Raw genomic sequence first — 10,535 nt, 5'->3', positions numbered from 1 at the left:
GTAAACAGTAGTCACTTAATAAATGCTGATTGACTTACTACAGTGGAACAATTCGCCTCTGGTATGTCTCAATAAGCCAGTGAATCCTCCACATCTACAAACATGCTGGAGATGATACCAGGTACTGTTAGAGGCTTGGGGTCTTCCTGAGGGTGCCTGGGATAAGAAAAACACAGAGAGAGACCAAAGACAGTCAGGAGAAACACAGAGAGAGGGAACATGGAAATAAACAAGAGGATAGAACAGAGTGAGAAGAGTCACAAAGTCAGCAGTTATAGAAAGATTAAGCAGTCAGACATACTTAGAGACAGGGCGGAGGTCAGTAATTTGAACTTCGGTTTCAAGTTGGAAACCACATTTTTTGTATCATTTACTCCTGTAGTAAGTGCCTTTGTGTTACTAAATTTATGATATAATTGACCACTTCAAAGTTATTTCTAAGCTTTTTATGAGCTTATTTATCTTTATTTATTAAAATTCATCTTTACACAGTAGCATCTTTGGAGACACATCTACACAGATAAAAACACAATTCTCAAATTAACCTAGCAGTAAATATGGAAATATTTTTCCAATTCTTCAACTTAGACAATGGTTACTTCAGAGAGGGAATGTGACTTGCCCAAGGCCACAGGCAAGAACATAATAATTGGGGCCACAAATCTAATTCCAAACTCTAGGACTTTTACTGACATCCTATATTCTCTACTACAAATGAATCATTTATAAATCCAAACTGTTTTTACAGAATAAAGTTCAAACTACACACTTAAGATAAAACTATGCGTTCAGACAATGAACTGCTGAGGTTACTCACTAGAATAATTTTAGAGCTTGAATTATTTAAAAAGTCTATCAGAAAAAATAAAGCAAAATGAAACATCAGAACGATAGAAAATTTCAAACAGAAATAAAACTATGCGAACAGGCACTGACAAAATTTTAACATTTTAAAAAAGGGGCTATAGTTAGTTCATTGCTTTTACAACTATAATTTCAAAATCTTAATGATTCAACAAATTTCAGCTGAAAGATCAAAAGTTCTATATTTCAGTGAGTTCCTACATCTAAATATTAGTAAACCTATCTCAAATGTGTTCTCTCATGACAGTGCACCTAAAGTCTATACTGCAACTCGACTTCAGAGTACTACATATAGTAGAAATAATTTAATGCACCTCTTGGTAAGCATTGCATTTTCTCTTGAGATATACTGATGCTCTCCTAAATAATGCCTTTTTGCAAGCAATCAACTGTAATCAATTTTCTGTAATTATCAGCAAAGCTCCTTTGATACAAGTGAAATAAGTATGTTAATGGATTTCACAGCAAGACACAAAAATAAGAGACTTCTATTCAATCCTACATCAACATTTTCCCATGTTCAGCAATTTTTTAAATTTCAAATCAAGTACAGTACTGTTCTGCCCTCTAGTGACAGGCTAGGGTTTGTTAACTACATGTTTTTTGGATTTTTGTCTTTGCTTTTCAAACAATACTTAGGATTTTTAAAAATATATATGACAGTACTTTTTCATAATTGAATAAAGGAACAAAAGAACAAAAGAAACTGGTCAATTTTAATATATGGCTTGTGATATACAAGTCAGGAAAAATATAATTTCTTCTCATAGGAATAGTACACCTAAGAACTACAAACAAAAAGTATCATTTATTTCAATATTTATGCATATTTTTATGAAATTTGGAAAGGCCAAAAAATTCCATTCAATTTCTTTGCTAAAAGCTTTACAAATTTCGTAACTATAAATCCCAAATTGGTTAATTCTATTATTTGAGCCTGAGACATCAAGGCAAGTGGCACTACATATACCATACACAGATGAACAATTTTCTAATAATCATAGTAGAACAAAAATATGCTTAATACAAAACTGCACTGAATATCATTTACCTTTAACTGTCCAAGTGGCAGTTTAGGATTTTCCTGAACCTCAGTGTCGTCACTAAGAGACTGACTGTCACTTTATACCTGGAAACAGCTGAGACACAATCATTACACAGAGATTCACCATGGTATTTTGACGAAGGTACTTCTTTCCTTCTTAGTTTCTCTTGCCATATATACTCTTGCAAGGATGTAAGGCATTTCCAGAACAGGATTTCTACTCTCACCAATCCCAAACATACTACTTCTGTGTCTATACTCTCCTGTTATAAATTAATATGACATTTGTACATGTGAATGTAAAAGGGTACCTGGACATGTGAGGGCAATCTGCAGGCAGACTGAGGGTGCTGTTAGGAGCACAAACCCTAAAACCAGATTCCCAGAGCCTGAATTCCAGCTCTGTTTCAATCAGCAGTGTGACCTCAGACAGATTATTTAATTTCACTGTGTTTCAGTTTCCTCAGGCACAAAATGGGCATAAAGAGAGACACCTATCAGGAGTAATACTTTATGTCTTCAGAGGTATTTGAGTTACACAGGTTAAGTATATGAGTTTATCAAATCCAGAAAATGTATATTTAAGATTTATGCATTTCAGTGAATGCAAATTTTACATCAAAAGAAAAAAGTTGGAAATAAATGCTGAGCTACAGTCAATAATATACATACTGAAGTATTTACGATATTTGCAGTGATGTCTTTACTTTTTAAATGCATCAAAAATGAATTTATGGATGCACAGACTATAGATAATGTAATAAAATACGTAATAAGTAAAATGTTAATGGCAGAATCTAGGTGGTGAGTATAAACGTACGCTCTTTGTCTTGTTTCAAAATAAAATGTTGAAGGAGAAATATAACTGATGTGAAGAATAAATAAGGGAATTAAATATGCAGAAGATTGCCTGACAATCAACGGTAGAGAATGACAATACGTTTAAGCAAATGAAAATTATCTAGTCATCCCAAGTTGGAAGAAAAAATGAAGAAAGTAATGAGGCATTGGGCACCCAAACTGGAGTGAGCAGTTGCCACCGAGAGTGTTAAAACTCAAATTTCAAATACATCTTTAAACTGCACAGGCCATGTAGAGAACATGGTCTTTGAAAGTCAGAAAGAGCTGACCTGAATCCTGGCTCTATTTCAATTAGTCAAAAAGCTCACACAATTTATTTAAATGTTCTGAGCCTCACTTCTCTCATAAATGAAAAGAGTAAAGATATCTGTATCTAAGGGGCCACTGTGACGATTAAACACACACACACACACTTCTACATAAAATGCAAATAATAACTACTACAGTTCTTTAAAATTATAAGCATTATTACTACTCTTAGGTTGAGTCTTTTATATCCTTACAACTATTCTCTGCAGATGGAAACGAAAGTAACTATGTATTTGGATTCTAACCTAGAAATCTCATATGCAGGTGGCCCTACTAATCCAAAAAGCTTTCTATGAGATCTTTATTAAAATAGAAACCTTTTTTAAAAGTAAAACTGTACTTCTTGTAAAAGAAGAATTGGCAATGACAAGGAATTCATTTGTCATCCTTCTATAATGCCAATTATATAATAAATGTAAGCCCCTATGGGTGAGGCATTTAGGAAGTATGTTTGATGATGATGTATTAAAGAAAGTAACACTTAGTATATCTGAGGAAATGATATTAGCATCTGATCTGCAGCAATCTTAGGTAACACGTTTAAAGAAAAAAATATTAAAACTATATTTATAGAAGATGAGTTCTATGTTCCCAGGGAGTGGCTCTGTAAGTTAGTTTAGATCCTTCCATGAAGACTGGCTCAACATAGAGTTTCATATAAAAATCAAAGCAAGAAAGTGGAAATGAGAGGGGGAATATTTGAAACATATAAATACTTTCTGCCTTGACTACTCTGCAAAAACTGCTTCTCCAAATTTAAATCAAAACCATGTGAGAATGGCTATCACCAAAAACGTCCACAAATAACAAATGTTGGCGAGGAAATAGAGAAAAGGGAACCCTGGTACACTGTTAGTGGGAGTTTAAATTGGTGCAGCCACTACAGGGAACAATATGAAGGTTCCTCAAAACACTAAAAATAGAATGACTGTATGACCCAGCAATTCCTCTTCTAAGTATACAGCTCCCCCAAATAAAAACACTAATTTGAAAAGACACTTGCACCCCAATATTCACAGCAGCATTATTTACAAGAGCTAAGATAACAAAGCAACCCAAGTATCCGTGAACAGATGAGATAAATAAAAATGAGTTATATATAGTATGTGTGCAAACACACACACACACACATACACACACGGAATATTATTCATCCATAAAAAAAGAATGAAATTCTGCCAATAACAATAACATAGATGGACCTAGACAGCAGAATGCTTAGTGAAATAAATCAGAGAAAGGTAAATATTATTATCACTTATGTGGAACCTAAAAAGTAAAGCAAACGAATGAATGTAATAAAACAGAAACATAGATACAGAAAATTAGCGGTTACCAACAGGGAGAGGGAAAAGGGAAATGGCAAGAGAAAGGTAGGTACAAATATAGCTACAGCAGCTACAGTAATATACTGTACAGCACCAAGGACATAGCCAACATTGTAAGAAAAATTCAAATGGAGCATAATCTATGAAATGTGTACATGTGCACTCAGCTGTGTCCGCCTCTTCACAATCCCATGGACTGCCAGGCGCTTCTGTCCATGGAATTTTCCAGGCAAGAATACTGGATCAGGTTCCCATTTCCTTCTCTAGGGGATCTACCCGGACACTGGGATCAAACTCAAGTCTCCTGGACTGGCAAGCGGGTTCTTTACCAGCTGAGCCACTGGGGAAGCCCAGTGTAAAAAAATATTAAATCATTTGCTGTATAATAAACGTTGTGAATCAACTATACTTTAATAATAAAATTAATTTTAAAACTACTTTCTCCAAAGGACCCATGGAACACCTAACCCAAACACCTTTTCTTTTTTTTTTTTTGGACAGGAAATAGCATTTATTGGTGAGCATGATTAAGGAGGGGGAAAGTGCTGAAGCTCTCATGAGTGCAGGGCCCGCCAATTGTCCAGGGGACCACACTTTGGGGTGTATTTAACCCCACAGCCATCCTGGATGGGCCGCTTTTCTGCCACCATGTTTTCAGATTCATTCTCATTAAACTTAGAAAATCTTCACTTCTTGGAGACGTGGATTTTCTGGCAGCCAGGAAATTTGAACTTGGCCCAGCAGAGGGCTTCAATCACATGCTCCTTGTTCGGCAACTTGGTGGAGATGGACATTATGACTTGGCAAATGTGAGCTCTGACGCTTTCCAAAGGCACCAGACATACCTGTCTGGAGTCTATCCGCTCCAGCACAAGACAACATCTTGCTGATGCGGATAACGTGGAAAGGGTGGAACCGCACTCGGATGTGAAAACCATCTTTGCCACAGCTTTTCGCCATTTACTTGCTGGCACAAATACAGGCAGACTCCAGGGCTTCAGAGGCGAGCTGCTCATGCTCATCTGACACCATGTGGCCACAGACAGTGGGAACTCATCCACGTTTGCCTTCTTATGCCTGAAGTAGAAGATGGACACCTCGGCAAAAGCAGGACTTTGGGTACGGCTTATTCTTACAATACTGGTAACACCAGGCAGGGCGGTGATCCATGGCAACACCAGGATCTTCAGTGGAGTGCCAAACGGAAAAGCCCAAACACCTTTTTAAAGCATTAAATGTCTCTTATTTTTTTCTTGAAAACTCCCATCTTCTTTAGCACTACACTCTATTGCTTTTCCCATCACAGACCTGATTGTTTTTCTTTCCTTTATACTTTTCTTAACAAGTAGGTGTTTTCAAAGAATCTCTTAGCCTTATTTTCTACTTTCATCAATTTTCAAAGATTCAGCTTTACGACCTCTCTCTTAAGCTATACCTATCATCTTCAGCTAGAATCTCTTCCAAACTCATAAATAACTCATAAACACATCCTATACATAATCACAGATATTCTCTTTGTGTTTCAAATCCATTCCATCCCATCCCCTCCCACATATCAGTTTCTATTATTATCTCTCTACTTCCAGTAGTAGTATTATCTAAACATCTACAACTTATATTAAAAACCTATCTCTGACTTCCTTTTCAACAAGCCCCACTGCTTTCCTTCCCTCTTAAGATTCCTCTACACCCCCAACATAAGTTCAATCTGGTGCTAAATTCTGCACATTAGTAGTTTAGTTCAAGCGACAAGACAGGGTTTGTATTCTCTGAGAAATTCTTAGAGTGAAAGCTAAATTTACAGTCACTAAAAACAGACAGAAACACACACACATCAATAGTGGCAGGCATCAGACATTTGAGAAAATCATTAAAAGAATCATTAAAAGTGAGTATCTATTAATTTTTGCTTGCAAAATGGGAAAAGACATATCTGATTTGGTGAGTTGGATACCTCAATCCAAAATATTTTAAGACACATCAAGACAGGGTACAACCTTCACGTCTCCTACAATGATCCTATTAACAACTCTCAAACTCTATTAGAAAAACAAATTTCTTTCTGCCTGGGATGTGCTAAAGCCCCTCAAACCAAACTTTCCAATGTCTATTTCCTTTTCCTTTCAATCCATCTCATTTTTTTTCAGTGGTTTATCTGCCTTGGAAAAAAAAAAAAGAAAAAAAGTAAATTCAGCCTGACATTCAAGACCCTCTTACATCTAGCTCTAGACCAAAATTCCCATTTTACCCTTACAAACATTCCATTCCAATAGCAAAAGGTGTCTAGGGCACACCTTGAAGATACTGTGTATTTGGATGCAGTCTACTCGAATACAGAAACTGTCATAATAAAGCAAGTTGCACAAATTCTTTGGTTTCCCAGTGCATATTAAAGTATGTTTACACTATAGTATAGTCCAGTAAGTGTGCAATAGCATTACCCCTAAAAAAAGGTACATGCAAGTATTAAAAAATACTTTATTGCTTAAAAATGCTAACCAATCTCTGAGCCTTCAGCAAGTCATAATTTTCTGTAATAGTAACATTAAAGATCAGTGATCACAGATCATTATGAATATAATGAATACAATAATAATAATGGAAAAGTTTAAAACATTGCAAGAATTACCAAAATGTGACAAACAGACATAAAGTGACAGCTGTTGGGAAAAAAAAAAAAAAGATGGTGATAACGTTGCTCAACACAAGGCTGTCTCACCTTCAATTTGCAAAAAATGCAGTATCTGCAAAGTGCAATAAACTGAGGTATGCCTGCATTCCCCTTCTCCAGATTCTATATTTATTCCTCTGTGTAGTCTTCTCTGATATCCTACCTGGAATTTAAGCTCTTCCTCAGACCTTCTGCTGCTGCTGCTAAATCACTTCAGTCGTGTCCGACCCTGTGCGATCCCATAGACGGCAGCCCACCAGGCTCCCCCGTCCCTGGGATTCTCCAGGCAAGAACACTGGAGTGGGCTGCCAATTCCTTCTCCAATGCATGAAAGTGAAACGTGAAAGTGAAGTCGCTCAGTCGTGTCCGAGTCTTAGCGACCCCATGGACTGCAGCCCACCAGGCTCCTCCGTCCATGGGATTTTCCAGGCAAGAGTACTAGAGTGGGGTGCCATTGCCTTCTCCACTCAGAACTCTTAGTGAGGTTTATTTATCTATCTATATTCTACCTAATTAGTTTGCCTTCTATTATCATAATGTGACCTTGACAATGTCTAACACTTGGAACATGGTAGTTCCAGTAAGTATTTATCAGATGAATAAGAGGAACAGAAAGTAGGTTACTTTTACCTTTTAAGTAAAACAATTTTTCCAGTGAGATTACTATAGGCAGTTCAGGTGCTAAAAAAAGAATTCAAGAGCTAGAAAAAGAGTGCAAACACTCTTCACTCTTACAGGGGAGCCAGAGAAGTTTAGAATTTTGATATACAGCACACTAATAGTTGAAAAAGTACATAATTCAAGTCTATAAAATCCATAGTTATGTTTAGAAAAATGCACCTATTTGACTAGAAAAGGGTAAAATTGCTATAAAAAAGACCACACAAATATCCTAATACAAACATGTTAACTTACAGAGAAGCTTTTTGAAGGAACCAAGGTATTTTCATAGACGGTCCTAAATTATCTTCAAAACCAGTTGAGATATACTAATTATAGAGATAATAAAAATAAAAAAATAAAAGTTACTAGGGACAAAGAACAAAACTGTACTGCTTCATGCTCATGAAAATTACTAGAAATAAAAATACTTTCTTCTCTTGGGTCAATTAATTGTGAAATGCTAAGCCAACAACCTAAAATGAAGGAGAATCTTGCTCCTCTAGTTTATGGATAAACTAGTAAAATAAGCTCATAATAAGGTCACACCTGTTTAAAAGTTTTTAAATTTTTTAGCTAGGTTGCAATAATCAATTTACAAAAATAGCTCTCATACTTTAAATTTCATTAAAAATTCATAATATGGCTCTTTGTTTTATTAAAATAATTATAATCTTTGAAGAAAACTGTGTAGATTATAAAAATGTACTTTTACACTTAAATAATTTACTTTTTGTTTCAGATGATAATTTTGTTAATACCAACACTGCATGAGGTGATAATATTCTTAAAATAACTATACCTCACTGAATGATACATGACTTATCTCCTAATACTTTCATATACTTGAGCTTTGATTTTGGTTTAATAAAACTGCAAAATTAAATTGGGCAAAGTATAAATAAACATCTATTATGATGGCATAGGAAATATTTTAAGGTATTTAACAATATAAAGAGTAAATGTTATTCTTTAATGACTTAAAACCAATCCTGTACTCAATAAAGACTTCATATAATAAAGTGCAACACAGTGAAGACATTTCTCTCGCTGTGAATAGAAATAATAACATGCTTGAAATTCCATTTCAAGGAACAGTTAAAGCAGTAAAAAAGTCAAATACCACTTTGACCTACTGGTCCATTGTGAGAACAAACACATTTTCTTAGCAGCCCTGCCCTGTTCTGGGGTTGCAGTGTAACCTTCAGCACTTTTAATCTTCGTAAGAACGTTACACAGACCATATTTACCCCATTTCACAGATGAAGAAAAGTAACTTTCCCACAGTACAATCAGCAATCAACTGAGTTGGATTTAGTCTTGTGTACAGTCCATCTGACTCCAGAGCCCATGCTTCTGAGATCAAGTTACAGGTGAAAAAAGTGATCCATTTAAATTGGTCTTCTATAAGGAAATCTTTTAAGTTTCTACCTATCTACCTATCATATTAATCTCCAGGAAGCAAGAACGAGTATTACGCAGTTCACAATCTAGCAGTAAGAATCTTTATACACCTTGGGAAGTAAAAGTTCTAAAATATTTTTTTTTCCACAGGCACATTATAAATTCTAATGTATGGAATATTTTATTATAAAAGGAATAATGGGTTAAAAAATTCTGATGATTAGCTCAAAATTAATAAAGAGAAACATAATTGGCACACCTTTACCATCAACAAGATAGATTTATGTTGTGTCAGCAATAAAGAAAACCAATACCCATTATCTTAACAGGAAAAACTTTCAAACCTGAAAACTATCATTCCTTTAAGTATTTATGCTACTAAATGGACTGAAAGATGAGCTGTGCGTGTATGAGTGCTAAGTTGCTCTAGTCATGTCTGGCTCTTTGCAACCCCATGGACTGTAGTAGGCCAGGCTCCTCTGTCCATGGGATTCTCCAGGCAAGAATACTGGAGTGGGTTGCCATGGCCTCCTCCAGGGGATCTTCCCAACCCATGGATTGAATCTGCATTGCAGGCTGATTCTGTACTGCTGAGACACCAGGGAAGCCCAAGAGATGAGCTGTAAGTGTCAGCAAATGGCTGAACAAAATGACTGACAGAGGAAGAGGTTTGTATTTAAACAGGGGATTGACACTGGCTGCTAATTTCACTTTCCTCTATCGTCTCTTTGTATAATACACCTATTTGATGAACAGGCATCTCTAACAATACTAGAAGCACGGCAGGTATTCACAAACTATATTAAGCACGTGATTCAGAGAATCAGTTCGGGCCATCTGGGTGGTGCCTAAGGGCTTACCTTTCTCTGCACATGGATATATCTCATGTTTTACGGGTTTCATTCTCTCTAATTTAGTAATTAGTATAGCATAACTGAAAATGCTTGGGACAGTGTTCACCAGTTAAACGCTACCTTATTATTTAAGCCTTGTTCAGAAGCCAGTGCCTCCCCATCTAATTGACCTTTCCAGAAACCTGTACACTGTTTATGCCTTTGGTAACTCAACAGCTTAAAACATTACATTCCTGAAGTGGAATACTTTTGCCTCAAAGAGACACTTGATAATAAATGGCCTTACAATAAATGTTAAGGAAACACTGAAATAACTACATAACTCATCTGCTTTTTAAGATCAGCAATATAACCATGTCAGAGGCAGAACAACTGAAAATCAAGCAGAATACAAAAGTTTATAAAATCAAAACACACACACATATACACACACAAACCGAAACACAATGTTCTTCTCTAACATCTTTATAAATTTGAATATAGAAATATCCTAAAAATAGTACCCCCTCCAAGAATAAAACATCTAAATGTAGACTTAA

At 35.7% G+C, this 10,535-nt stretch overlaps 1 pseudogene; it reads right to left on the bottom strand.

Moving 5' to 3' along the window:
* Positions 1–4,961: 4,961 nt before the first annotated feature.
* On the bottom strand, positions 4,962–5,577 carry LOC128051055 (60S ribosomal protein L10-like; annotated as a pseudogene).
* Between the last annotated feature and the right edge of the window lie 4,958 nt (positions 5,578–10,535).

This window comes from Budorcas taxicolor, chromosome 1 (genome assembly GCF_023091745.1).
Source record: "Budorcas taxicolor isolate Tak-1 chromosome 1, Takin1.1, whole genome shotgun sequence".
NCBI lineage: Eukaryota > Metazoa > Chordata > Mammalia > Artiodactyla > Bovidae > Budorcas > Budorcas taxicolor.
Note: the sequence above shows the minus strand (reverse complement) of the source record. Positions and strands in the feature narration are given on the sequence as shown.